Below are 22,826 nucleotides of genomic sequence, written 5' to 3' on the forward strand. Positions count from 1 at the left end.
ATCAGAGCAGAACTGATGTTTGATGTGCGTTAACTCGACTGCAGCCGAAAATATCTTGGCCGTTGCATGTGTAAGAATGTATGTTATTGATTTGATCATTGAACATTGTTCCATAACATTCAATGAAAACAGATGTGTGGATACCAAATACGGAGACATTTTTTAAAAGTTATTTATATATTTATTTATTTAATTCTCCCTGAGAGACCCTCCTCCCATCAGCCTCTGAGAACATGTGGTCTGTGATTATAAAGCATATTCCCCGCTGGTGATTAGGGTGCCTATGAATAACAGCGGGGCTGGAGGCCAGTGAAAACAAGGGGAGTGAAACAAATGAACCACACACATCTCGGCTCAGGGGTGAGTCATAAACACACCAAAGGTTAGAAAAACACGGTTGGGTGCCAGCGTGAAGGCGAGGTGAGTGTCCATGAACACCACCGAAAAACGCCATCTCAAAGAGACGAAGCAGAGCTGATCTACTGCAGGCCAAGGTCTCATGCCCACTTCCTGTGATAAAGCTTTATGTGTGTGTGTGTGTGTGTCTGTGTGCAACAGAGGCAAATTCATTCACTCGACAGGGCTGACGTTCTTGTAATTTTTTTTTTTTTTTTGCTAAATGTTCCCTTAAACATATTTTATGTAATGTGATGCGTGTTGAACAATGGTTTACTTTGGCAAAAGTTGAATCTTGTAGTACTCTGTTTTTAGTCTGTATGATTTCTCAAATTCTTGACTTGGACTCACTATATCAGTGATCAGGTTGCAGCAGTCAATGATGAAATGCAAGTAGCACTAACAGAATGTTTCTTCCATGCTGTGTTGTATTTCTGAGTGGTAATGAATTATCAGAAAAGAAAAACGGATGGGACTTGGTTCTAGGCATTATTTATTGACTGGATTTGGAGACTTGGGCGATGCAATCAAAAATGGCAATGAGTGTGAGATTGAAGGGGCAAAGTTTAAGCTGAAAGGTCCAGTTATGGCTTTTTGATTAAACATAAGAAGATCAAAACACTTGAAAAATGAAACAATAACATTAAGATTCATAACATGCATTTGTAAAACAGATAATAGTGAATTTTCATTTCATGCCAACTTGAGAAGCTCACTGGAAAGGAAAAACATATGGTAATATTAAATTAAAACAAATAATTTTCATAACAAAGCATATGGCTTTATTAGGCTTATGTTGATTTCACTTTTTTTTTTTGAAGCCTCAAAGCTTTAATCTTCAGTCAATATAATTGATTGGGAAAAAGGACAACACATTTTCAACATTTCACTGTTTTGTGCTCACAGTTTGGGAAGATGAGTAAACAGAATAGCATTTTAATTTTTGGATTGTCATTTTGTATTTCTTTAAAGGGGTCATCGGATGCCCATTTTCCACAAGTTGATATGATTCTTTAGGGTCTTAATGAAGAGTCTATAACATACTTTGGTTAAAATTTCTCAACTGTAATGTAAAACAACACCCTTTTTACCCTGTCAAAATCAGCTCTGCAGACATCAACCCGTTTTGTTGCATGTTTCTTTAAATGTTAATGAGCTCCGCTCACCCCGCCCCTCTCTTCTGTGGGGTGATGATCCGTGCTCTGAAAGACTGTTTACTTTAGCCGTGAAACTTGCTAATTTGCTTGTTATTAGGAAAGGCGATTGCAAAGATTCATAAAAAAAACCCTTATACTCAATTCTGCTGTAAGTGAAGCTGGATCATGAATGATTCGTGTGAACGTAGACACAATTAGGTAGATCGGGGGCACATTCCCTTCACAAACAAAAGTAATCCTCTGCATCTTCAGCGGCTCAGATGTCGGGAGTAAATGACGATTGCTATGTTCATTATTACATCCAACAACAAAACACCTCAATCGCTTAGGAGTCATTATTGTCTAACGTATTGTCTAACGTCCCTGTTGAAATAATGGCGGTCGGACTGCTCACTCAGGGCGGGTCTAAGGTAAGACAGCCCTGTCAATCAACTATCGTGGGAGCGGCCTGGGTTTGTGTGACGTCACACAGGCAAGAAGCTGAGAACAGCCTGATTTGAAAAAGGGGATATTATTTTTAGGGATTAAATAAAAACCACTGGGTGGATCATAGGGTAGATGTGTACACACATTGCCAACACACATTTATGTTCAAACAACATATAAAAAGTGAATTTAGCATCTGATGACCCCTTTAAGGAAAGTTCCTTTCCAAGACACTAGAGGGCATTGCTTCTTAATGTCATGTATATACTGAGGCAAGCAGTGGAGAGTCCTGAGAATGAAGCAGCATTAATTTTCATTAGAGGTGCAAGAGTAGTGTTCAGAATATTCTCTGCCTGTTCCAAAACTGGCATCAAATGAATTGTATAATTATCCAAACATTCTCAGATTACGATAATTACACACATATCAGTTGCACTTGCTTGCCCAAATTGCATTTAATTGAGCAAATATTTATCCAATTTCCAACTCAATGGAATGGCTTAATTTTTTAAACAGAAAATCTTTATTCTGTTCAGTAAAGGATCCAACATGCTCAAATCCTGTTGTTGATCATTTGTGTTGACCTGTTGCAGCTGGTTTGCATGTGTTGGAGTTTGATTCCTCTTGAAGTGTTTTCCAGCTTGTTAAAGAAATGAGAGACAAAACTACAGCACTCTGAAAGAAAAATGCAGACGTTTACGGGACTCTTGTTAAATTGCCCACATCAAAATGAAACAGCCTCTCGCCAATAATTGGCAGCAGAGTTAGTTTTACAGAAACACTCAGCCCGGGGCAGATAGCGGCTTATGTGTTAGCATGGGGGCAGATAGTGGGCTAAAGATGGAAGAAAGCACAATACAAAATGTGATAAGGGGTAGATTGTGGCTGGACAGCGGCAAACAGGCAATGTACTGTAGATGGTAACGTAAGCATAGGATGATATATAAAATCTTGTGTTGTGTTGATAATGTGTTGATGTTGGACGCTTGCGCTTGTGAAGTCAGTGGGCTGACATGCATTGAAGAAAGTCACATTGATACTGTGCCTAAATGTCCGGCAGAGTGAGCTCTCACACCTGGGGTTTCAGTAAACAGTGACCTGACAGAATCCCTGAACTCTGGGTTAGGGCTAATGCTAGTGAAGCTTAAGCAAGACAACATTTCTAGAGAGAAAGTGTGTGTGTATATAGTTAGCTATAGTTTCCAGGCTAAACTGTCACCAAAAGTAAGCTAAACATACAAGGATGTCCTCAACTGTAACACAAAAAATAAAATGTAAAAACAAAAATGTAAAAATGAAAGTTACTTATAGAAATGTGCTAAATCTGGCAAAACCTCGATTATTTTAAAGTGGTTCTCATTTTTAAACTTTAAATAAATAAATAAATCTAAAGAAAATCCGGTAATTCTGCTGCAGTAAACTAAGCTTTGTTATACACGTCTAACAAAATACTAATCCAATTCAGCTGAACACACTTTCCTTGTTAATCACAACAAATGGCCAAGTGCCCGACACTGACAAGGGACGCAATACAGTACGAGACCAAATGCGATTTCAGCACGTCTCCACAGTAAAATATTTACACTGTTAAAGAGTTGGATTCTCATGCTAAGCATGGCCAAAGTTTAAAAAAACGATTTGGAAGTATGACGGAGTATTTCTGTGCCAAAAATCTTCCTTCCGCGTTCGTACAAGTTTCGGAAAGGCTCTTGCTGACGTAAACGAGGGTGGAACTCCTTATATGGGCATTTCTCCTGGAAGAGCGTGCCCGCGCGCGCATTGACCAGAGCAAGAGCGCACCTATCAACGCGCTTCATTCGGTTGCACTGCATGGAACTTGCTCGGGAAGAATGTCTCTAAAGAAGTGTGTTTTTGGTTGTTAGGGAAAGATAACCTTGTTCAGCTTCCCAAAAGAACCCAGCGCTACATGAACAGTGGATACTGTTTGTTTTTCGGGGCATCAATGGAGTTTCACAAGTGTGTATGTTGAAGAACGTTTTATAAACAAGGCCCAGTTTGACGCTGGATTTGCACATCGTTTGATACTGAAAGATTGAGCAGTCCCAGCTATAAAAGATCCCGGTCATGATTCGGATGTCTGTGTTTTGTTCGCGATCAGCACTCAAGTGCTTTTCACTCTTTAGCTCCGCCCATGGTGCGCCTCCAGGAGCTGGGCTTTTTTCGAATCGTAAGAGATGGTCCTCACTGCAGAACACAAGGTCCAGGGGGTGGAGTTGGATCTAGATCCAACTCCTCCCACCTTACATAGACCTAAACCTACCCGTCTCCACCCCCTGATCCATAAACCCACCCATCCCCACCCCTAAACCTACCAATCTCCACCCCCTGGATGTGGATCCAACTCCGCCCCCTGGATCTTTTGTTCTGCAGTGAGGGGCTACTGAATCGTAAAGCTGTATCTTTCTTTTATAAATGATAAAACTAAAGACTTCTTGGCGATATGAAGGATGCAGTACTACTCTATAGGTACTCAAGATTAACATGAAATTGGGTGAAACTGTGTGTTATGCCCCCTTTAAGTAATTAACTTATTTAATTTAATATTAACTTAAAAAATTTGCATATTTAGCTATTGTTTGGTGGCAAAACTGATCTAAAAGTGAACTAAATGTGAAAATGAGCTAACTATTAAAACAATAGAAGTATTTTGTATGTGCCTGTTTAGCTGCGTAAATGTGTGCGTGTGTGTGTGCTTAATTAAAGCATTTCACCTGGTAGTATTTGTTTAGATAGTCTGTTAACCACAGATGGAATGTAATCTGTCTAAATGAGTGAAGGTTGCCCACGGCATCTCGGAACATTCCAAAGCCGTCGATGACAACTTTATGATTAGAACTAATTCACTCCTTTGTGTCTGCATGTGTTGCGGCTTTTATACAAATGTACTGAGACTTTACAACGAATGAATCTCAAGAGGAAAAATGTACTGTGGACTGTCCTCAGAGTGCTGAAGATGTTATTCTGAGTAAATGTAGTCTGTCTCTGGAGTTCACTAGTTTTCATTACCATATAAACTGGACTTTTGCTTGCATTTACAGAGGCACTGAGTATTACGACAGTACTTGTTGACTGAAGGAAATCTCATAAGAGTGCAAGTATTAAGAACATAAACAAGTATCACCTGCCAATATAGAAGGATCTTTTGTGTAATGTTTCTCATTTGAATAGTGCCAAATGTTGCAATAACGGACAGACACCTGAATGACAACAACTGCCAACAGGATGGCCAAAAAAAAGAAAAGAAAAAAAAGAAAATGCAATTTACCTGCAGAGGCGTGCCTGACTGTCAGCAAATATGTGCACACACACAGCACACACACGTTGTTCGTTGATGAAAAGGGTATTGTCTGGTTTCTGAAAGACAGTGTTGTCTAATGGTTTGTGTTTCCTTGACTCAGTGAATGAGGTTTGTAGCTTCCTGATACACCCCACCTCATTACACTAGTCTTCCTCCTTAATCTTCCACCTGAATGCACCTGCTCAAGATGAGGAGAAAAGAATGCTGAGGGGACAGAGTACTAAACAAACTGAGAAACAAATTCTAAAAGTTTTTAGAAAAAATATTCATGTTATTTTTGTTAGAAAACCTTGCTCAAAAGTGGCTCTTAACCAGGGGTCGGGGCCATTAAGGGGGTTTTGCAAACTTCCAAGGGGGCCTTAAGGTGACTTGATTGATTTAAAATAAATGATGTAGGCCTAAAATAAAACAAAACAAGCCTTGAAGCTAAAACAACTAACAATCTAAACTTTTTTTTTTTTTTTTTGTTAATTTCAAAACTTCTGGAATTCAAAATTGTGAGTTAATTTTAATTAGAACTATTGGAGTTACTTATTTTAATCTTTTAATATCGTTGTGAACAGTGGGCCTTGTAGTCAAAAAGGTCAAGAACTGCTGATTTAAAGTAACAAGTGCATACAAATGAATAATCGTGTAATTAACAAGCATAAGAAAGTTTAACATTCACATAAATAAAAATAAGACATTTATCATGCACATTAAAGCTGAAGGGTGTCACCTTTTAATGGTAACACTTTTTTTTCCCCAAGTGAGAATTATAGATATGCCATTGTTAGGCTGGTTTCTCTAAAAGTGTGACAATTCGGACAAAACATTTCAGTTTGTTTAAGAAATCTGACCAGCCCATAGATAGAGACTCAACGATGGCATGAGTTTAGGGCGGGGCCATCCGTTTGACTGACCAATGACAGAACGGGTGAGTGCTTGTAAAACATGTTTGAAAACAATCATTGTTTCAGCAGTTCCGTTTGGTGTCGCTAGTGGCACAGAAATCACATACTTCATTTCTTGTGAACACACACACATACACACAGTATCGTTTCACTACATCAATAGAAACTCTGCTTCTGGTCTCTCTCCCGTTTTTGTCCATTCCTTCTTTATTTCTAACTAACCATCTTTCTCTCTTGTTGAGTAAAAAGTCAACACTCAACCTAAATTCTTCATTTATTTTCTCTGCTGGAACTCTGTCATCCAATCTCTCGTTCGCTATTCTTTCTTCCAGCGTTGTTCTCTAGGGTGGAATCGGCATGTCCTTGTCGGGGTCTCTTTCCTCCTCTCCTCTTTTGCCCTCTTTCTCTCTCGCCGCGTCTCTGAGGTGGTAGAACAGTAGGCCGTGTAGCAGCGCAGTAGGAACAGTTTGTGTTGAGATTTTTGAGCTGTAGCTCTTTTATTCCTCTGTTTTTCATTTTTCCTTATTTTTGTTCCCTTCATCATCTTTCCCTGGGAAAGCAGGCCTGAGGGAACAGATGGAAGGACATGTTAGAGAAAAATGTTCACTTATTCATCTTAAGTAGACTAGGTTCACAACAGACCGTTCTGTGTTCTGTGCCTGATTATAAATGACAGAAAAATGATTTACCATGTATCTTATTTTTTAAAGGGATGATTCACTCAAACAATAAATAAATAAATAAAAATAAAATAAATAAATACATATAAAGAAAATAAAATGGTAATCATTTACTCACTCAAAACTGTATGACTTTTTCTGTGGAACACACACAAATATGTGTGTGTGTGTGTGTGTGTGTAAAAAATGTCTCAGACTCAGTTTTTTTTTTTCCCGTCCATATAGGTAAGTCAATGAAGTCCAAACAAAATAACTTTTGTGCTCCAAAAAAGAAAAAGTTATACATGAAATGACATGAGGGTGAGTAAACCCTTTAAACATTTATGTTAATTCATGTCTTTAAACTCTAAAGCAGGCATCCTCAAATCTGGCCCACTCTTGCAGAGTTTAGCTCTAACCCTAATCAAACTCACCTGAGCATGCTATTCAGAGTCTTCAAGATCATTAGAAAATCACAGGTAGGTGAGTTTGATCAGGGTTGGAGCTAAACTCTGCAGCAGATTGACCCTCCAGGGAAAGATTTGAGGAACCCTGCTCTAAAGCTAAAATGGTCAACTTACCTTTTTTGTTGATGTCAGTTTGCCTTTGTTAGTGAGGTAAGAGCTTAGAGTATAGCTTAGCACAATGCTAACCATTTAAAAAAGCTCTTTTGATTAGCTAGAACAACATATACTTTAAGGTCCCAGTGGACAGAAACAATTTTCATTACCTGCTAAAAAAGTTGAACAGTCCCTGGCATCATTCTGGCACAAACGCTGAGGGGGAAAAAAAACAAAAAAAAAACATTTTAGCTTACATCTCAAAGTTGTGTTTAAATGTATAGATTTTAAGAGGTGTTCACTACATGATACAAATGTGGACCATACGTTAATTTCCTCTGTAATACCATACCACTTTTTGGAAAGTCTGAGTCAGGCAGCAGTGTGCAAATGTCCACATGCGTGTCCAAGGCTTTCATATGTTTTCAATCGCACGAACATGATTATGTGTCTGACATATCACTGCTCCAGCCTGTGTTTCGTTCCCACCTATTTATCAAATATCAGACCCTGGTAACCTGGTATCCATGACGACCCGATTGTCACGGTGATCGCATCTGTCCAATTAGTTGTGGTTCATTACTGAGGGATCTCAGCCACGGGACTGAAACAGACCTGATTAGAGCTGCGAAAGGAGGGCCAGCGCTCTTCTGCAGGGGGAGATGGGTAAGGGCTCTTAAAGCAGAGACTCCCAGGAGACTCACTCTGTCAGGGGCAAGAAGAAGTCAACAGGAGGTTCTCAGCTCAATCATAGGCTGTCATCATCTCTGAATGTCACTGCTGTAATCAGTGAAGGCAGCACCAAACCATCCTCACAGAACAGAGTCAGGACAGCCATCTTGTAAATGAATACCCAGCATGCTGCCCCTAAACTTTGCCCTTTGACCCTGAATGCGGGCACACGAGTTTCAGTACACGTCATCAACGATGATGTTCCCTGATTGAAAGGCTCTAGACAGGCTAACCACAATGCATTCGCTTCCCTCTCTTCACACATACACACACACACATGGTTTATGGGGACTCTCCATATGCGTGATGGTTTTTATACTGTACAAACTGTATATTCTATCGCCCTACACCAAAACTACACCTAAACCTACCCCTTTCAGAAAACTATTGGCAATTTTTTAATTTCATAAAACACCATTTAGTATATATTTTTAAACCTTTTGGTTTACGGGGACACATAAACCATGTTTATGTTGTTATACTATGTCAATATACACATTTGTGTCCTCATAAACCATATATATGAGAACACACACACTCACAAAACTCATACAGGTTTGGAACAACTTGAAGATCAAGCCAAGTCAACTTTATTTATATAGCGCTTTTAACAATACAGATTGTGTCAAAGCAGTTTTACAGTATCAAATATGAAAATAGTGTGTCAATAATGAAAAAGGACAATAGTAATCACTTTATTTTCAGTTAAAGGCGTTTTATCATTGAATTCAGTGATGTCGTTGTCCAGCTCAGTTCAGTTTAAATAGTATCTTCAGTCTACATGTTAAAATATTTCTTGTAAATATGCATTACAGGGTATAATCCAGGGTTTACACTGATTAAAATGAACAATAAAAACGGAAATATGTTATTGTCTTAGTACATGTGTACGGTCGAAAAACAATGAAAAATGTATAAACAGAATGAGATGAAAACCACCATCACGTTCGTGATAAATTCGTGACAAATCAATGTCTGCTTTGCAAAATCAATATTGACAGTTCTCAAATTTACACTCATCACCACTCTCTGTATGTGAGGGTGTGTTTCAGCTCCCTGTGGTAGAGCTTCAGTAAAAACAATAATAAGGTCTTAAACAAAGGCTCTACTGTAACAGAGTGAAACCTGCTCCTCTGCTCTCTCCAAACCGCTGCCATGCTGTCCATCAAATCCCTGAGTTTATCTAAAGTAAACCCTAACACTCTCACTGTTTTATGTCCTTCTCCCCTGCTGTCTCTGGCGGGGTTTTCACATTACACTTAATTCTAAGTTAATGTCTCTTCGAAACGCCAAATAAAGGAAGATTTTTCACTGGGCTAATTAAGCAACATTTCATGTTTTTAATTTTTTTTTTTTTTTTGCACTCACAGCCCCCCACACACACTTTTAGTAGGTTAGAACCTGAATTACCAAAAGATATAATGTAAAACACAATATTAGAATGCTACAGAAAGTTATTTAGCAACTTCTCTAGTTAAATTACCTCATTAAATATTCATGCACTATTTAAAGTCACAGAAACGTTCACACGCTGTTTAATTTCATCATCTAAAACTGGACCTGACAGTTCAGGTTTAATTAATAACCCAAGACAAAGTGAGCAGTGATGATGATAATGGGAAAAATTAAGAATATCTTCCTATTTAGTGGCTATTATTCTGAAACCAATCCAAAACTGTGATGAATTACGTGTGTATTCCAGCAGAGGTCCTCGTAAGCGCACTAACTTTATGAGCTGGATGGAACATCCGTCCCACCAAGTGATGACAAGCATACCTACAACATTACATCTTGTCATTTTTTTTCTTTTAAACTTCTTCTCTTTTCCTATCTCTCCATTTCCCTCCATCATTCTCTCTTGGCCTTCTTGCTGTATGTCTGTCTTTCTCTCGTTCTTTTGTTCGGTGCCCTTGCCAGATTGGGATTACTCTCTGATGTTATCTGAGTACTTGGGGTTTGTTCAGTTGTAATCTGGATCTTTGCAGGAAGGTAAAAAGCAGAAATGTTTTCCCATAAATCAAAAATAGCATCCATCTGGATCTGTCTCTCCAACTCTTCGCTCTCTCGCTCTTTTCCCTCTCTCACATGCACACTGAACATATCACATTTTTGTGGATAAAATCTCAAAACAAAAATCAAAACAAATCAAAACAAATCTCAATGAAATTAGTCTAGTGCGGCAGGCTGAGTCTGAGATGACTCTGAGGCTTCTGATTAGAGCTCCATCTGAAACTGTACATATTCACATTTTCCATGATCCTATCAACAAAAACAACTTAGGACTCATGATGTCTGCGTCTCTTGTGACCAGAGATGAGATTTCTCAATCACCTACACCCTGCAGCTATGCCAAAACTGCGGAAGACATCAAAAGTTCAGCGCAAGATTTCCAGAAGTTGAGGGCGTCCAGGGAACAGGAAGTCAAAGGCTTCCACTGTGATGTCAGCGATAGAGAGATAGATAGAGGAAAAGATGGAGAAAGCGGAGCGAAGGTCGGAGGCTTCCTCCCTGTTGTCTGAGGAAAAACAATGAGAGTCTACATTCGGCTGAGGTCAGTCATTTGTTTCAACAAGGGATTTCGCTAATCTGAGAAATGAGTCTGATTAATACTACAATCTGAATGCTTCACTCCTCTGAAAATCATATATCCACGTTTCTCAGGAAAATAAGCTATGACTAAAACTCCAGAGAAGATCACGATAATGAGAAAAGGAACAATTTAACAAGATTACAGCCTTATTAGAGGTCCAACTATGACAAGAAAAACAGGAACAGTAACACGTAATTTCTTGTTACTGGGATTCGTTAGAAGATGCCAAGTAGTTCTTCAGCTGGAGTTCTCTGGTTTCTGTGAAAGCCAATCAGTTTAAGTTCAAATCAGAAAACAAATTTTTTTTTTTCATCAAAATTGTTGTCTCAGACAGTTTCACAGTACTTCAGGCCTAAACACCCAGTGTTCAGCCAAATACTGTCTTGGAGCTATGAAAGAAACCTATGCTCCTCCAAAACAGTTTAGTAACAGTAACTGTCTTTTTGTTTGCTCTCATCCAGTAGTCAATAAAATAGAGTTGAAACTAATACTATGACAAAGTGCTAAGGCTCTGTCTATAAAGTTCCTGATTTCCTGACATTCATAAAAGGGTCCACGCAGACATGCTGAGTGACTAGAAAGAGAGAGCAATTTTATACAACAGTTTAATAAACAAGAAGTCAACATTCAGCAAATGTTTAGACACAACATTGCCAGTTACTTTGTCTATTTTTTGTCTATACCCACGAAAGTAGTTCCAAATGAAGCCTAAGCAGCCGTTGTACATTTTGAACGTTCCAAAATAAATCAGTGTTTATGATTTGAGTTGGTTTGACTCAATGATTCATTGACTCACTCATAAAGACATGCAGAAAGACTGGTTAATAAAAACAGTAGCATTGTTAAATATTACAATTGATACAACTATTTTCTGTTATATTTTAATATATGTTTCTTCTGAGAAGAGATGATGCCAACCCCTCTAAGGGCCTCAGATGACAACAACCCTGAACCAACACACGAATCTACCAAATGTTCCTGTTATAATTATTGCTGTTAATAGTCTTCACCGTTTGTTTGAATACATGTCATTAACTAACTGGATGATTTTTACTGTACATTTCTACCATAGGCCCACCTTGACACAGTCACCACTAATAAACTACTCCTTGATGTAATGTAGAAACTTTCATTTTCTGTGAAGTGCTTTGCACTGTGAAAAGCACAATATAAATAAACGTGAATAATATGTCATTTATACCTTTATTGGCAAAGCTGAATTTTCAGCAGTCATAACTCCAGCCTTCAGTGTCACATTATCCTTCAGAAAAAAATCTAATATGCTAATTTGGCACTCAAGTAATTTTTCCTATTATTATCAGTGTTAAAAACAGTGAACAGTGTTGCTTGCTTTTTTGTGGAAACTAATATATTTTTTCGAGATTCTTTGATGAATAGAAAGTTCAAAAGGACAGCATTTATTTGAAATATATATATATATATATTAACATTATAAATATCTTTAACTGCCTCTCTTGATTTCTATTTAATGCATCCTTGCTGATAAATGTATGTATGTACAGTAAATGTATGCATGTAGTGTGAGCACAGGTTTCTCTGTATCTACTGGAGGTTTTTTACAAACTGATGCCCAGTGTGTGCTGTTTACTTTTTTTTGTCTGATAACGTTTTGAAAATGAGTGATGAGCTTTCCCACACTGCAGTGGTTTATCAGAAACTTCAGCCAACTGGGTCCTTGTTCTCCTGTGTGTGGGTGGGTAGTTGTGGGTCTCTAGCCAAATGAGACTTCATTCCTTTCTCCGCTGCCCATCATTTTTCTTTCTCCCTCACTGGGGATTCTCGGTGTTGCCAAACCATCCTGCTGAGAAAACATCTCCAGTCCGTCTACATAAATACAAACAGAAAATAGTTTACATTATGATTTAGAAAGGTAACCAGATACAAGGACTTATCTTTCTGAAATGTTGCTCTGCTGATAGCAGTTGGCATGCACATATCTCTTTGTCCATTGTAGGGTAATCAAGAAAATGTTTAGATATTCATACTGCTGAAGTTAACATATTTCAAAGCTGCAGCTAAAATCATCCAGTTTGAAGAACAGAGATAATGAAAGGCAGAATGCCGGGCGAGAGAAGTTATAGAGCGGGTGACGGCACCCTCGTTGATCTGTCCAATTAGACGGCTAAATTGTTCCCACATTGAGACTGAAATGCAAATGGTCTGCCTTTCAGGGACAGAGCTAATGAGCTTCGCTGGATTAACCACAGTGTTACAGCTGAGGCGGCAGCTATTACTGTACAGCTCTCTCTAATCTGACCCATTAATTCTGTGTACACACAAATCAGTGTGAGTGTGCAAGGAGCCATGGACTATAATGACCTAATGAGAGAGAGTGTGTGTGTGAGTGTGTGATGAGGCCAGGGGACACTGATTCGACTGTGGGTTGGCAAGCTGCAACGTACACCTCAAAAACTCCTCAAAACAACCAACAACAAAATCTCCTTGACTTGATTAACCACAAAAACTTCTCCAAAACAGTAAAACTGGAAAACAGAGAAATAGACACTGAAGGAGAGAGAAAGAGCTCCAAATATGGCACAAAGTTGTCCAGAACTGCTCTCAGCACTGTTTGCTGACAGACTCAGGTGAGAGCTATAATGATACATGTGTGAACCAGTGTAAAAACAAGAGCTGTGTCTGAAATCACCTCTATGCTCTCATTCACTATTTCGTATGGCATAAATGTACATGGGGCACTTTTTAGCGAGACGCGAAATACGTTCCAGTAAGTACATACCACTGCAGTTTCCAAAAGAAATGAACACTAGAGGCAGTAAAACTCAGACGCCTTTTATTCTTTTAGCGTAATTTTTCATAGACGGTAGGTTTGTTCGGAGTACGGAGACGTAGGCCTACTTGAGAGGTGAGGAGCTTCGGTTCGAATCCCGTGTAACTTCGACGAAGCAGTTCAAATCTGCATATAAGGAAGTTCAAATAGCATGGTTGCATCAACAAATGCATTTTTATATCAGTTTTGCATTTATCAACACTATCCGGTAGGTTTAGGGTTGGGTTTGATGTAGGGCATATTTCCAACTCGATAGAGCATTAATTTTTACGGACAGTGCTCGGATATTTGAATTCTGAACTACCGCAATACGTATACCTATATCAGCGTAATAAAAACGTGCCAGAGTTTACGTATTGAACCCATGTTTTAGCGCCACTCAGTGGACATTTCTCTTTGAAACTGCGACGAAACATGCAGCAAGGTAGCCTGCCTAAAAACTCTCGCTAAAAAGTGCACCCAGATACGTTTATGCCACGAGACCAGGTTGAATAAAAATTCACAGCAAATTCGGACACTGATTGCACGAGAAGGCTGTGGATGATAATATGTGGGAATTCATTTGGTGCGACCTTTACAGTACATGTACATCCGTTAATTGCAGTGCATTTTGGGATTAAATGAATGCACTCCACAGTGGTTTCGGACACCACTACAAATGGCTGTCCCCTCAAATATTACAGTATATAAGGGTATCAGAGGGTGAGTTCGGACAGTCTAAGCTAGTTTGCTGGCCTCAGCCTGGTCTGATGGCTGGGTTTAGGAGGGTTTTGGGAGGTTTCAGTTTAACCAACTGAATCAAAACAAAAATGTAGGGAGGACTTGATTTCATTCACCAGTTGTTGATTGGATGGAGGTGAACGTCAGCATGCAGTCAATTGTAACAAAAGAGTAGGGTTTATGCAGACTATATGATTAAATAAAAACCCTGGCACCAAAAGATAGAGTTATTACATTTTAATTAAAAATGACAAGTTCAAAATAAGAAACAAAAAAGAAAAAAGATCAATAAGATGCATTTAGAAAATAACTGAACTACCACTGGAGCTCTTACCTTACTTGGTAAAGTCTTGCCACCATTCCTATGTTAGATTTGCCTATTTTGAAGGCAGTTCTGCTCTTTCGGTGAATGACATGCTGCTTCAGAAATGCAGAATGCTTTTTTCCCCACTTGTAGAGGAAAAATCAGATCAGTCTAATCAGAGAGTGATTGCTCTCTTGGCCCTGATTCCTTTCACACTTAATACAGCCACCTTTCCCCCGTGAAAATGACTTGTGCACGTTACCTGATGAGTTATTCCACGCTCGCCCGCCACTGGGCGGCTCTGCAGATTTGTAGCTTTTGGTTGTGCTCCAAACAGACAGGGAGTGATAACGCAGCCGCAACAAGCCTCTGTTTATTTCCTGTGAAAACACGGAGAAGTGGGGGTCAGTGGAATGTGGACTAGTGTCCGAGCTTGCACCAGTAAAGCAAACATGCTCCAGATTTGACTGCCAACATACTTGCAGGCCGGGGCTGGTGTTTTTCTTTGCCCCTTAACCAAGCAGCAAATCAGTCCAGAGCTACTGCTAGCAGCTGCAATCTGCGGTCGCTTATCAGCCAGAGTGATCAGGCCGTCTGGAGCTCCAAGGTTCCTCCATGTTCTTAAATGAGGTTTACGGCGGTCTTAATTCTTGGTACAATAATTGCAACTATTGCAAGGCTGACCTCATGTGACCATGTGCTAATTGCATCTGGTTGGTTAGCGTGTTTCTTATCTTAGTCAATTAACAAGTTTGACATAGTTTTGACATAGTTTATTATATGGTGTGCATCTGCTACGTAACATTTTTTACATATACATTTAACAAAGACACTTTAATGTCCATCCATTTGAAACGCATCAATGACAGTGAAAAAAGGAAATTGGAAATGGAAAAATCTTTTAAAAATCTATTTGTGCCAAGTCTAAATCTCAATCACAATTTTTACACAGTATTCATATACATCGGTATGTGTCCGTGTATACGAGTATGACTTTCAAAAAAGTCATATGGCTTTCAACAAAAGCTTAGGTTGAGTTTTACAACTTGTCAAATAAAGGTCAAAGGTTTCCGGATATTTTAAAAGACTTCTGACCTTGATACAATAATGAGGGTCTGCAGGTCCTCTCGATGATGTCATTTCCTTTTTTCTGCATTTCATAAGTTTTTGAAATATTAATATGCAGTAAAACAATCTAATTTAGTAAATAGTAATAGAGATAATATCATAGTGCTTAATTTCTTTCTTTTAATTAGGCATTTTCTTTATTAAATTACCAGGATAAATGAATTACCCAGACATTTTTTTTTTTTTTTTTACTTTACACCATCCATACCACCAACAATATCAAAATTAATTTTAATTCAGAAATGAATAACATGCTCTTTATAGAAGTGGTGAATTCAAATCATTACATATGTAATCATTATGATTATGTTAATTGCATTTTTAATCTATTTAATCCATTGACTGCCAACTGAACAACTGACTGTCATGTCACTGACCAAGACAAGACATGTAGAAACAAAGCTGTGGTTAAAATGCTACAATAACTGTCACACTGCCAGAAATGGGCCTAACTTCTGATATCACTCTTGAAAAATCTCTAATAATAATAAAAATGTTAACTATTCTCCTTCATGGTGCCAAACAAATCATTAAAAGCTGTAAATTTGAGATGGAGTCTCATGTAGCGGCTGCAGGACTTTTGGGACTTCATATCCTGTAGTGAAATACAGTAACATTAACATACATGTTAACACAGTTTACAAGGCAATAACCTCCCTCGGGGGAACTAGTGACCCTGCCCACAGACTAAATCTATTAAAGCTCAGGAACAAACTGCTTTTGAACACAGCACACACTCGTAAAACAGACCACAGTCCTTAGGTTCTGACTAGAGGTTATGACTTTGCCATTTTAGCCTGCTACAACTATGCATGACCTTTCCTCCCTCGGCATACTTACTGCTAACATGAGAGCCTTCACAATACCTTCTGCTCTGTTTAGCTTCAAAATTAATACAAATCTTCTTGGAACTTCTCCTGATGTAACCCAAAAAATATTTGTGAGAGGATCACGTATCACGGATCTATCTCAAATAAGACTTGATTTCCTTTGGCTTTGGACCTGCGTTGAGGGTTTATTTGGGTGAAGGTGCATAGAACGAGCAACCAGAGAATCGAAACCGTGTTCACACATGGACAATGAACTTGAGGTGGGAGCTATGGGGAACTCGAAGCTGAGAGTCTTCACGTTTTGTGTGAGACTGCAAAAATAGCCACAAACAAATGAAAAAAAGTGTCTGAATTGGGCTGATTCAGATGGCTGATAATTCAGGCCTTATGGTGGATGTGGAGACGATTAGACACAGTGGAAATTACGAGCGCATAGGAAGATTCAGCCTTTGTCATCATTCCCTGTGTGGCCGGGACAACACAGCTAGGTAACCAAATAAAACAACAGCATGTTCAAGACCTGCATTATGTCAGATGGAAAGTGACTGACCCTCCTATAGCCCTTAACTGAAATTAAATCTTTCATTAGCGGAGCCTGGGTGCCAGAACCTGCCTCATTCTCACACAGGAGGGCAAGTCTTTGTGGTCACACAGGGAAATGCCTTTCCAATGTCTCAAATCCCCCACATGCCATGAGCCAAACCTAAACCACAGCAGTGAGAAGGGAGCGCTGTCTGGCGAAATCAGGCGGCTTCACGTGCCAAGAGCTGCCATTATGCTCAGCTACTGTCGGCAAAGGCGAGACCTCGTCAAGATCGTGTGGGTGGAAAACAAAGTGCACCAAAATCACATGAGGTTTAGTACATCGCCTACATATACAGTACACACCAGTGCCTGTGTAATGTTGGGCCAGATTTAGGTCTCGCTGTTTTAATGTCTCCGGACATAAAGGGCCAGTGCAAGTACAGTTCTGTGAAGGCACTTAACATCTGCATTGCCTCTAATTCCAAAAAGCCAAAAGGGAGGGGTGAAGCAATTCTGTTCCTCGCGTCAAGCCAAAACCATCATCATCGGGCAGATCTTAGTGGAGTCAGAGCCACAGAAACAGGGCAGTTCTTATCCTAAAGGTCAAAGGTGACCTGCTCAAGTCAATTCTAATTTGCAGTGCTTATGTGGTGTTTTCAAATTGGTTTCTATAGCGTCACCTCCTCTAACCTCAAGTCAAACCTCTGAAAATCAAGCGATGCGAGTGCTGTAGGCAACTTTCATCTGCAATAATCTGTGGTGGTGTTGAGCCGCTCTACTTATATGCTGCGAATTACACTGCAGATCCAAATATGGAGATTTAGTACATCTGTTTGGCTTGTTCATCTCCTCCAACAAGAAAGTAACTTTTACTGCCCAACATCAGCCTTCTTGTCTCAAGGCAGGGAATTTTATGTCTCCTGACTGGGTCAATAACTTTGGGATTTATTAATTCGGTCAAGGAACTGGATTCCACACAGCCAAGGTGTCAGTATCAAACTCAACAGTTGCGTTAGCAAGACCTAGGCTATGTTTCCCTTCAGGCCCTGGTTTTAGACCAGGCACCTGACTGTAAAACTAACTTGGGAAGCATCACAAGTCTCGTTTCTCAAAGTCGAAACCCATTACCTGTTCCAGCAACACCTGTTCTGCAGTCCTCCTCTCGTCTTTTTCATCCCCCTGTTTTCCCTCCGCCCCCTCCTGCAACAGGTCCTTGTAAACAAAGTGCTGAAATCTCTCAGGGGGTTGAGTATTTTTACAAGCCAGCACATTGTGATGAATATATCAAAGCTCTACTGGAGGCTGCGCAGGCTTTTATAGGCTAATAAATTAGCTCGGGCCCTGCTGGGGAACACACTGCTGCCCAAGGCCTAACCACAGAGGAGACCTGGCACAAATAAGCTAAGGGGAAGCAGAATAGCGGATAACCAGGCCAGGTAGGCGAAGGTTTTTTCTTGTACAGGTGGGCTAAGGGCTGTTGGGACTTATTTAAAGCAGGCAATGCACAGAAAATGCAAGAGGTAATCGACACAAAAGACCAACAGCCATTCAAACATTGAATGGTTTTAACTGTATCTGACTGCAATAAATAAATAAATACTATCATTTATTTAACACTGTTTTGTGTGTGTGTGTTGAAGGGTATCAATGACTCCTCTACCACACAGATTTTTAAAAATCACTTCTTGCAGTTTAACTGTTCCAACAGCATATGGGCAGTAAATCTCATTCACACTGATAATAAGCACTGTTTTAGAAAATTGTACATGTGTGCCCAAGCAGTGGTTGTGTAGCATCTCATTTAAAGTGTGCTCAGAACAGAGCATACTCAACTGATGAAACACCAGCTCATTTGGCCGACAGATGTTTGTAGGTTTCTCCCTCACATAAACTAACGCAAACAAAGCCGAACAATTAAACACAATGTACTTTCTGTTGGTCTGAAAATGGGTCAGCACTTCTCTAAACAAAAAAAACAAATCTTCCCCTTTTAAAATGTGGTATGTGTGTTCTGCATCAGACAGAAAATAACATGGCTATGCCCTAATTAATGTCTTCTGACATCAACCAACTGTCTTTGGTCATTTTTTGTTTGCATTCTCCAGCTGTTGTTTTTATGGATATACATAGTGACTTATAAACTTTGCATATGGAGTGGCATCATACAGAGCTGAGCAGGATCAGCTTTAACAATACTGAGTCTTTTTGACTACAGGTGTTTATCTCAGAGTGGATTCAACAGGATTGTTTCCTTGATACTTAGCATAAACAAATAGAACCATATTAGAAAATGACTCACTGCAAATCCCCACGGACAGAAGGTTTTGTTTTTTGCTCCGAAAGAAATTGGGACGCTTTTACGCATGTAACTGTAATGAAAACCAGCTAGTAAGAGTTGTGGAGGTATTCACAAAATGATTGCAAATGCATTGAAATTTAAATTTGCTTTTCACTTAATGCTACGTACTAAATAAATATATATATATATATATATATATATACAAACACACACATATATAATTGCTACATTTTTGTTACGAGAAAAAGAATGTAGCAATAAATGATTAAAGTTGTAATATTTTGAGAATACAGTCAAAATTACGAGAATAAAGTCATATCCAAATGCTGTCTCAGGATAAAATAGGTTTAAAAAACAACGTACAAAAACATTAGATGCTAAAAAAGTAGCAAGATGTAGCTTAACGGTCACAACCCTGTATGTATTATGACTTCTGTGTGAACATCCCCTAGGTTGCCATGTTGGGCAGCTAGAAAACATTTTTTACAATTTATTGACGTTAATGCAAATGTAGAAATCAACCATCATCAAATAGGTAAATCTTACCTCAGTTTTAGACTGTCTCGCTCACAGTCAACCTTTTATATGATTGTAGAATCACATAATTTGCTAATAGCCTGATGTATTGTAGACTGGCTATAGGGGGAGGCCAGAGATTTGAATTCTTAAATAAAAATACACAATGGAAAATGCAATGTTTGCTTTTCAGTCAGCAGGTGTAGGGGTACAAAATACCTCCTGTTAAACAACAGCAGTGAGACTGAAGTTTCCATTGTAACTGGCTATTATTAGCCACGAATCTCTGCTTAATGCACGCACACACACACACACACACACACACACACGCCTCTATCTAATGGAATCCACCTTTAATCAACTGCAGATGCACATCATATTAAACTCCACACACCATGTTCTGACTCATAGGCTGTTTAGTGCTGTTAATACCAATCTCACGTATATCTTCCACCTCGGGGCCATGCCGGAGTGCTGCCCGGCTCCCTAAATCACCCGCCCAATACCAGCACCATCAGTCCTGGTGCCAGCTCTCCTCCTGCTAGAACACATCAACACAGGCGCACCTGGTTCTCCTGAAGAGCCACAGAAGGTGTTAAAACTGCAGGAGTCTTTGTCTGCAAGATGAAAAAAAGAGTGGGATGGAAGAATCATTTAAAAGAGCGAGAAAGACAACCACATTAATGAACAGGTGCAAGCTGAAAATAAAAGCGAGGTGTGCTGTTCCCCTTGTAAAGAGGTTTTATAGTCAGGTATCTGCTGCATATGACCAGCTTCAGATATGGGAGAAGTGTAGCATATTTTCCAGTGTCTGTAATGTCATGTGCTATGTCTCTGAAACTTTGATATAATATCATCATATTTGTTTTTCCTTTAAATGTGTAAAATCTACCTCACAAAATGGATGAGTTGTAACCCTAACAGAAACAGGAACGTTTTAAATTTTGTGCATTTTACTTTTTGTCAAAACGGTAAAAAAGTATGATTTATTTATTTATTTAAATAATAGTTTTATTTGTGCATTAAATTAATCATTTTAAATGTTAAATAGATTACTGTTTTAAATGTGGTTCTTTTGAACTGTCTATTCATCAAAAAAAAAAAAAAAAAAACGTATCATGGTTTCAACAAAAATATTAAGCAGCACAACAAACATTACATTTAAAAATATATAAAAAATAGAAAACAGTTATTTAAAATAAATAACTTTTTTTGAAACATATTTGAAAATCTTACTGACTCTAAACTTTTAAACAGTACAGGAAACTTTTGAATAAAAAAATCATGAAAAGAATTGTTAATAAACAGAACAAAAGCTTAAAACATTTTATCATTTCATTATTATATTGCTTTTTGTAGATGAATATGAAAAACATGTTTGATTACATATCAGATTAAGCAAAAATATCCTCTTGTTCCAGATGATTCCAGACCTGTCATTTAGCATCCATTTACACGATCACAAATCAAATTAGTCAACAAGTCAGGCACGGAATTGCCTTACCTCAAAATTCACCTCAGGAGACTGGGCTCTCGCATGGTAGTGATTTCACACCTGTAGCTCATTTCTAATGGGTTTAACTAATGGGGTTACAATTCGCCATGTGTTACAACACTCATTCTCCTCTACCAGTGCTGAGTGCAGTAAGGGAAGGAAGAATCAGCCACAGAGCTGAAGATGATCCCTCTTAGGCCTCATCTGCCACTGTTTTCCGTTCTGCAGTCTAATCAGGAATTTGAGAAAAATGCTGCGAGGATGTTAATTAGATAAACATCTTTGAGAAGAAATGGAGAGAATCTGACACACTCGATTTCTATTCCACTGTAGAGAAGCTAGATGTGTTTACACAGGGTCATATACACTCAAATCAAAACATATGTTTTCACCAAATAAGACATATTCAACATGCAAGACGATACCCAGTCAATCGACAATATACTATTTTCTTTCCGCAAAGAATTCAATCTCCGTTTACAATTGATTTTTTGTGAAAAACTCAGGTACTAATGCAAAACTCAGAACTGCAGATACGATGGGAAATGCTTTTGCTGGAAATAAAATAATAAATGAGGTTTACTGTGAAAAGATGACTAGGGGTCTACCTGTGTCACCACCCGCTGAGAGCCCATGCAGAGAAGGAGCAGGGACCCCGGTCTAAATCCACTCTTTTTCTCTCTCTCTCTCCAACTCTGCTTGTGGAAAATGGACCATTCGTCACGCTCATTGCTGCATTTGGAAATAACAGGGTATTTTCCCTCTCGTTGCTACTGTTGGATGAAATCTTTTGGGCATGTTGAACATTGGCTGCACCCCATGGGTGTTTGGATTTTCTATGCCTCCTTAAATTCTGGAGAGTTGCTGACTTTTCTTCTCTATGCCATATGATTTTTTTTTTTCAATTTTATTTAATAAATAAAAAATAATTGAATGTTTTAATAAATGTTCAATATATTTACATATTTAGTTATTTTTCTTCTCTTTTACAAATAATTATTTTAATGAAATGTTTTAATAAACATTAAATATATTTACTTTTTTGTTTTAATGATGTTAATTTGATTTTGTACATGACTTATCTATGTAAGATAAAAGGCTTTTACAGAAATCATTTACAGAGCAGTCAAAGTCATAACGGCAAAAAAAAAACAAAAAAAAAACAATACCACCCATATCAAATAACCACCCCATCAAACGACTGACACACATGTAAAGCTCTGGAGGGTTACAAATCAGCTGTCATTCAATCCGAGCGATTTGGAATTCCAACCGAATCCGCTAAGTATGTTTTGGAAAAGATGACAATCTGTCACACGACATCAGATGAATTAAAACCTGACTGAAGCGTTTGACTAACTCTGAACAGATACCAACTGACCAGCTGGCATGAGTGATTTAACACAGTCTCTCAGTCTGATTTGGACATGTGTATCAAATCAAGACATTTAATACCTCAAACTGCTAT

The 22,826-nt window shown here is 38.7% G+C and overlaps 1 long non-coding RNA gene across 1 annotated transcript; it reads right to left on the reverse strand.

Annotated features, from left to right (window-relative positions):
• Window positions 1-8,709: 8,709 nt before the first annotated feature.
• LOC131552394 (uncharacterized) lies at window positions 8,710-18,730 on the reverse strand. Its single transcript, XR_009273957.1, has 2 exons — window positions 14,828-18,730; window positions 8,710-12,577 (listed from the first exon to the last, which is right to left on the reverse strand). It is a non-coding gene; the product is annotated as an uncharacterized LOC131552394 (long non-coding RNA).
• Window positions 18,731-22,826: the final 4,096 nt, after the last annotated feature.

This window comes from Onychostoma macrolepis, chromosome 13 (genome assembly GCF_012432095.1).
Source record: "Onychostoma macrolepis isolate SWU-2019 chromosome 13, ASM1243209v1, whole genome shotgun sequence".
Classification (NCBI taxonomy): Eukaryota; Metazoa; Chordata; class Actinopteri; order Cypriniformes; family Cyprinidae; genus Onychostoma; species Onychostoma macrolepis.